This window comes from Balaenoptera acutorostrata, chromosome 11, assembly GCF_949987535.1.
Source record: "Balaenoptera acutorostrata chromosome 11, mBalAcu1.1, whole genome shotgun sequence".
NCBI classification, from domain to species: Eukaryota; Metazoa; Chordata; class Mammalia; order Artiodactyla; family Balaenopteridae; genus Balaenoptera; species Balaenoptera acutorostrata.
The window spans coordinates 95,553,475-95,561,653 of NC_080074.1; the positions used below are offsets into that span (position 1 = coordinate 95,553,475).

Consider the following 8,179-nt stretch of genomic DNA (forward strand, 5'->3'; position numbering starts at 1 on the left):
ATGACTTAATAAATCATGCGTACATATTGAAACCCCAGTAAAAATTCTAGACACCAAAGCCCAGTGGAGTTTGCTGGTTGGTGAACATATTGATGTGCTGGGCAGATGACTTGCCCGGATTCCATGAGGAGAAGGCACAGAAGTTCTGCATTCCCTCCCAGACCTCACCCTATACGTATCTTCATTTTACTGTTCCTGAGTTGTATCCTTTATAATAAAACTAATTGTAAATAGAGTACTTTCTGAGTTGTTCTAGTGAATTATCAAATCTGAGGAGGCTATGGGGACCCCTGAATTTATAGCCAAGGCAGTCAGAAGTGGAAGTTGTGGCTGGCGACTCTAGTAAGAGCAGTCTGTGGAGGACTGAGCTCTTAACCTTTGGAATCTGCACTAACACTGGTGGTGGTTAGTGTCAGAACTGTACTGCAGTATGCTCCAGTTGGGATTGGAGTGTATATCTAACACTGTATGTTAATAGTTTACATTTCATGTATGGAGAAAACATGTTAATCCATTTGTCTGCTTTATCCAGCCATGTTCTCAAGAATTCTCTCTCATGGCAGTGGACTATGTGATTTTTGCCTTTTGGGTACAGCTGATCTGATCAGAGTGGGTGCATGAACTATATGAGCCAATAAGAGTCTGTCTTATTGACATGTGCATGGAATGTGTATAGAAACACTGAAATGTTAATCTGTTGGTGGTGGTGCTGGAGCAGGAGGTGTCGTGGTCCAAGCACGGGTTGGAGAAGAATTTCCAGACACAAAGCAGAATGTAAGGGAGATAGAGTTTATTGAAGAGAAGGGTCACTGCAAGAACAGCGGGCCAACTTCCTGGTAGCCAGGGAAGGTCGACAATGAGCATGGGTTGCTTGTCTGTTTTTATAGCCAGGGAACCTGCAAGTCATCTGCTGACCGGGCAGAGTATGTATACTTTCAGTGTGCTGAGTGGGAGAAAAATGGGGCAAATGGCTTTCCTTATATGGGATGGGAAAGGGACAGGGCATGCTCTGGGACATAACAATGGTCTCATTGTGACAGAGTGATAGGAGTCCTGTAACTCTTTGTTCCGGCAATATTGGACCTTTGAGTTTGTCTTGTTCTTTGTCCTTGGAGCACACCACAGGAGGTATCTGGCATAGTAAGTACTCAACAGATTTTTGTTGAATGACTACATGAAAGAGGTTTCTGTAACTTTAGGGCTTGAGAGGGCCATTTCCCCATATACATGGAAAACAGATAAAAGTGAGAAGCAGAGACAAAAAGATCACATGGATTGGGAAAGATGGTGAGATAACCACTTTGGACTCCTAAAGATTTTCCTATTCCAGACCTAGTGAGGCCCTCATACATCCTGCTTTGGTTTTCCTTGAAATGGACCTGTGTATTCCCTTTACATTTTCCCATTTGCCCAAGTTAGTTTGAGTAGATTTTGTGTCTAGTGTTTAAGGGTAATTTTCTAATGATAAAATCATGATTCTCATACAAATATAAAAATAACATGTATTGAAGATTTTACTAACTCTATAGTTAAATGGGGAAACCAGCAAGATGTTACAACAGATTCAAAGGAGAATCCACACAACAGACACATTTATTGATCAAGAATATTGAAGTGAATTTGCAAATGGCTGTAAAACTGGCTTTTGGGAGAGAGGGAGAATTGTCACACCACTGAACAGAACATATATGTATGACTCTGGAAAAGAATTATCTGCATTGCTACTTGTTTTCTACAAGTTAATTTTAATCTCTAAACAGTTGTAAAATAGTCTAGTCAAAGACAAAAGTGACTATCTCTATATGATCAGATAATCCCAGCATTATAGCATTTCATTGAGAGTATATCCAGTAATCTCTTTTTGCTTACGTCACCATCTTAAGTGTTTCCTCATACTAGTAAACAAATGATTCCTGTATAAAAGAGAGTGTTTCTCATATCTCTGTGTGAGAAAGTTATCCTTTTTGTGAAAGATCTGTACCTATGCGGAGACAAGAAGGGAATACCTGCTGCTACAAAGGCTGAATCAACCCTAGTGACCAAAGGACAGTAAAACCCCTTCTATCCAATCCCCCAAGCTGACTTTAAGCCACTCAAGTACAGGAAGCTTGCTTTATGCCAAGCTGACCTTCACAACGTATGTGGTAAGTAGTAGGTTAGAGCAACTCAATAGTTGCTAATTGATTGCTTTAAGTTAGCAAATTGAAGTAAGAAATTTGTGACTCTCAATATTTAAAACAATGAAAACAACAACAGAAACTAAAAACAAGCACTCTCCCTACCCTGCTGTCAGAAATATCAGAAACTGAAGATTCTTGTGATCTACTAAAGGAGTCCAATGAGCTCATTGTCAGACTGTTCTTATATTTTAGGAACATTAAAAAAATCTCTATAAAACATGAACAACTATACAATAAATATCATTTATGCTGTATTTTACATATGGAAAAGAAAGAAGACCGTAAAAAAAAAAAAAAAAGAATTTATTGTACAAGGTACTAGGGAAAATGGGCTGATTCTATCTTTTTTTTTTTTTCCCTATCCCTTCCCTCAAGCCCAGGAAAGTACTGTTAACTTGAAAGGATGAAGGATAACAGCGCTCTGATAGTGGTCGCTGCCAAGCGCCCAGCTAAATACAGCTAATAAGAGACCTTGAAAAAAGAGGGAGCTCTTCCCAGGAGTGACCGCTGGGGTCGGGAAAGCATGTCCTCCACAGAGATGAGTTGGTCCAGTGTGAGATCAGTCACTGCTCACGGATTTCCCGTCTCCAACAGCTGCATGGATGCTTAGGCATGCTCTGGGAGATCAGTGTAAGACTAACGAGCTTCGATAATCAATCCAGAATGCTACGACACCTAGTTGTGAACCCACTGCTCAGCCACAGGGCCCCGTCTCAAAGGCAGCCCGTGTTCTTTCTTCTTGCTCTTAGGCTGTAGCCTTCTTTCTCGCCTTCAGGTGCTGCCATCTTTCAGTTTTCTGTCAAGCTGTAAAGACAAACCTACACCGGGGATTTTCCTCTTCGGGAGTTTTGTTGTTAATCACTACCAGGAACTAAATTAACATGAAAAACCGTGACAGAAAAAAAGGAAGCTACAATGTTCTTACAGTAGCCTAGTTTCCGATTTAGTAAATGACAAGAGGAAAACAATTTTAAGATTTTTTTTCCTCTACTTTTATTTCTCCAGTGGGGGGAAGGGTGGAGTTTTCCTCCTGCCCCACCCTCTAACTCCACATTTAGATGTAAATGAGACGTGAAGATAAAATCCTGGTGCTAGAGTAGGTATCTCTTTGATACAAGTGGCAATTTACATTTTTTAGAACCCCTAGAGCTTTTCTTGCCCAGGCAGAATCCTTTTGCAAAAGTGAGTTAGTTACCTCCTTTTGGAAAAAATGGAAGAAAAGAAATCTCAGCTGCAGTTGAAATTTGGAGTACCAAATTTTGAAAGGATTTAAAAAAAAAAATTAAGATTAAGAAGCACTAAAGAATACTAATTTTTGGACTTCCCTGGCGGTCCAGTGGTTAAGTCCCCGTGCTCCCAATGCAGGGGGCGCGGGTTCAATCCCTGGTCCGGAACTAAGAGGCAATGTGCCGCCGGGCGCGACCAGGAAAAAAAAAAAAAAAAAAAGAATGCTAACTTTGGAAAATTTTGCCCAGTAATATGAGAATTTCATTTAAGTTATATGAGAAATTCCTCACAAACTGAGGTGAAGTTGGGCTCTGAGTACATAATCAGAAGAGCACTTTCCTTTGGGACAAAGGGGACTCAGTTGGGAGTCCAGAAAAGACCTTATTTTTTGTGACTAAAGAAATTACTCTGGTACTACCTGATACTTGAATAACAGGAAAACTGTATTTTGTGTGATTTTGTAGCAAAGGAAAACTTAGTAATTCAAGACTTTAACTTAACTACTAGGAATGCTGTAGATTGGGTCATGAAGTGGGTGAAGCTTATGTCTGGCCATCTTTCCCTTTCTAATGCTTTCATCTCTTTCAAGTTTCTTTACTATCCAACATCTTTTATGTTCCATGTCCTTCTCAGTTAGCTGACTTCTATTTGTGTTATTCCTTTTTAAGTTATTAGTAATTTAAAAGTGGATTTTTTTTTCACTTTAATGTCTTATTTAATCCATTATATACAAAATACTATTTCAACCAGTAAATATTTTTAACAATAAGATATTTTACTTTTTTTTTGGTGTTGTGTTCAAAATCCAGTGTTTTAGAGTCTCAGTATGAACATTAACCTTTCATGAGAAAGACTTGATCTGTATTTAGATTTCATAAAATTTATAGTTGAAAAAATAAATTCACATACTCAAGTTCCTAACATACTTAAAATTGTTTTCTAATAACTGAATCAAATTAAGAGTTCTGCAGTTGGTGCTGGCTAGGAATTTAGAGAGGTGGAAAGACGAGTGGTGGTATTCTGGCAACATGGCAGCCTGCAGGAGAGATAGCTCTATCTGAACACATATTCTAATTCGTGAGTGATCCTCCTTTCTGCTTCTTGTTTCTACTGAGGTATGCTTACTTACTCACTACCACACAACTGAAATTGCTATTGACTCGCTATTTAAAGTATTGAAATTTTGTTACATTCTTATTTTCCTTTCTCCTCTTTCAAGCAAAATATGTCAGGATCTATCATCAATTACTTATACCTTAACTGAAGCTTATTTACATTGTTCTGCCTCTCCCAGATTTAATTGCATTTATCTTTTACTTTTGACAAACCTTCATCTAAGAGACCTGGACACCTAGCCCATGACCCTGATGCAGACTTGACTGAGGAAAATAATCCTGATTCATGACAAATAAAAGCTACACACTCTAATCCCACAGTGGGGCTTCAGGAGAGCGGGGCTCAGCAGAGGCAGTTGGATGCTGTAATCTCGAGATGGGTACCAAAGGCACAATGGATCATTTCCAACCAGCTCAGTGCTTATACAGCTGATAGAGCTAGGAATCAGTAGCCAATGATATCTCTCAGAGTATTTCCTTTCCTAGTATGGGCAGATATAGTTTATGATCTTTTGACTTCAAAGACTATCCCATTTAGTAACACTTTTTCACTGAGCTCTCAATCTTTGGTCTCTAATAATATTTATTTTTTCTTTTATCTCTTTTCAAAGGAATTTCAGGTGTCAAGGGAGAGGGAGAAGAGTATTTGAGGAGTGGAGTAGTGAGCAGGGTAACCCTCCCATGGCCCCTGAAATGTTACTTGTCTCCATCCTGTGATTGTACCCAGTTGAGAATCACTAAATCTTCCATTTTACCATTAACAAAGATTTGGTCAAGTTTAACATGTTGTTCTTTGTGTTATTAAAGCAATATGAATTTTTATTTGCTCTCCAAATAGAAAATTATAATATAGAATATACTTATTCACACTGCACATATTTTCAGAGGTACAATAAATGTACTATTGATCTGTGCTTTGCTTTCATTCTTCAACATTCATGAAATATGCTAATAATATAAACTTAAAGTATAGAGAAGATTGGTTTTATTCCTTAAACTGTATTTGTGGTTTGTAATCCAAGATTTTTTCGAGTTATAGTGAAGTAGCTTCACGCTGAAGATATCAGCTGAATTTTTTTGTGCTGGTGATGACAATAGAAGAATATTAAGAAGTGGAAAGTTGGGGCAGAAAAACAGAAATATAAATCAATGGAACAGGATAGAAAGCCCAGACATAAAACCACACGCCTATGGTCAACTAATGTATGACAAAGGAGGCAAGGATATACAATGGAGAAAAGATAGCCTCTTCAATAAGTGGTGCTGGGAAAACTGGACAGCTACATGTAAAAGAATGAAGTTAGAACACTCCCTAACACCATACACAAAAATAAACTCAAAATGGATTTGAGACCTAAATGTAAGACCGGACACTATAAAACTCTTAGAGGAAAACATAGGAAGAACACTCTATGACATAAATCACAGCAAGATCTTTTTTGACCCATCTGCTAGAGTAATGGAAATAAAACAAAAATAAACAAATGGGACCTAATGAAACTTCAAAGCTTTTGCACAGCAAAGGGAACTATAAACAAGACCAAAAGACAACCCTCAGAATGGGAGAAAATATTTGCAAACAAATCAACGGACAAAGGATTAATCTCCAAAATGTATAAACAGCTCATGCAGCTCAATATTAAAAAAACAAACAACCCAATCAAAAAATGGGCAGAAGACTTAAGTATACATTTTTCCAAAGAAGACATACAGATGGCCAAGAGGCACATGAAAAGCTGCTCAACATCACTGATTATTAGAGAAATGCAAATCAAAACTACAATGAGTCAAAAAGAGTCATGTACCACAATGTTCACTGCAGCTCTATTTACAATAGCCAGGACATGGAAGCAACCTGTCCATCGACAGATGAATGGATAAAGAAGATGTGGCACATATATACAATGGAATATTACTCAGCCATAAAAAGAAACGAAATTGAATTATTTGTAGTGAGGTGGATGGACCTAGAGTCTGTCATACAGAGTGAAGTAAGTCAGAAAGAGAAAAGCAAATACCATATGCTAACACATATATATGGAATCTAAAAAAAAAATGGTTCTGAAGAACCTAGGGTCAGGACAGGAATAAAGACGCAGACGTAGAGAATGGACTTGAGAACATGGGGAGGGGAAGGGTAAGCTGGGACGAAGTGAGAGAGCGGCATGGACATATATACACTACCAAATGTAAAATAGATAGCTAGTGGGAAGCAGTCACATAGCACAGGGAGATCAGCTCAGTGCTTTGTGACCACCTAGAGGGGTGGGATAGGGAGGGTGGGAGGGAGACGCAAGAGGGAGGAGATATGGAGATATATGTATATGTATAGCTGATTCACTTTGTTATAAAGCAGAAACTAACACACCATTGTAAAGCAATTATACTCCAATAAAGATGTTAAAAAAAAAAAACTACAATGAGGTATCACCTGAAACCAGTTAGAATGGGCATCATCAGAAAATCTAACTTTTTTTTTTTTTCCGTAAAGCTTTCTTTTTTTTTTTTTTCTGTAAAAACACCAAATGGTGGATGACACCTGTGCTGTGGGAGGGCCGGGAGGGCCCGGAGGCCCTGGAATGGGAGGCCACGGAGGCTTCGGCAGCGGCATCCAGGGCCGGGGCCGGGGTTGTGGTCGGGGCCGGGGCCGAGGCCGCGGAGCTCGCGGAGGCGAGGCCGAGGACGAGGAGTGGCTCCCCGTCGCCAAGCTGGGCCGCCTGGTCAGGGACATGAAGATCAAGTCCCTGGAGGAGAGCTATCTCTTCTCTCTGCCCATCAAGGAATCTGAGATCACTGACATTTTCTTGGGGTCATCCCTCAAGGACGAGGTTTTGAAGATCATGCCTGTGCAAAAGCAGACCCATGCTGGCAAGCGGACCAGGTTCAAGGCATTTGTTGCCATCTGGGATTACAACGGACATGTTGGTTTGGGTGTGACGTGCTCTAAGGAGGTAGCCACTGCCATCTGTGCGGCCATCATTCTGGCCGAGCTCTCCATCATCCCGGCGTGACGAGGCTACTGGGGGAACAAGATCGGCAAGCCCCATAGTGTCCCTTGCAAGGTGACTGGCCACTGTGGCTCTGTGCTGGTGTGCCTCATCCCTGCCCCCAGGGTCACTGGCATCGTCTCAGCCCCTGTGCCCAAGAAGCTACTGATAATGGGTAGAATTGATGACTGCTACACCTCTGCCAGGGGCTGCACTGCCACGCTGGGCAACTTAGCCAAGGCCACTTCTAATGCCATTTCCAAGACCTACAGTTATCTCACTCCTGATCTCTGGAAAGAGACCATGTTCACCAAATCTCCATATCAGGAATTCACTGACCATCCTGTAAAGACCCACACCAGAGTTTCCATGCAGAGGACCCAGGCTCCAGCTGTAGCCACCACATAGTTTTCTATGAGAAAAATAAAGTGAATGAAACTAGTTAAAAAAAAAAAATCTACAAACAACAAATGCTGGAGAGGGTGTGGAGAAAAGGGAACCCTCTTGCACTGTTGGTGGGAATGTAAATTGATACAACCACTATGCAGAACATCATGGAGGTTCCTTAAAAAACTAAAAATAGAATTACCATATGACCCAGCAATCCCACTACTGGGCATATACCCAGAGAAAACCGTAATTCAAAAAGACACATACACCCCAGTGTTCA

General features: G+C 40.3%; 1 pseudogene; it reads left to right on the forward strand.

Moving 5' to 3' along the window:
• The first annotated feature begins 7,047 nt into the window (after window positions 1-7,047).
• On the forward strand, window positions 7,048-7,917 carry LOC102998976 (40S ribosomal protein S2-like; annotated as a pseudogene).
• The last annotated feature ends 262 nt before the right edge of the window (window positions 7,918-8,179 follow it).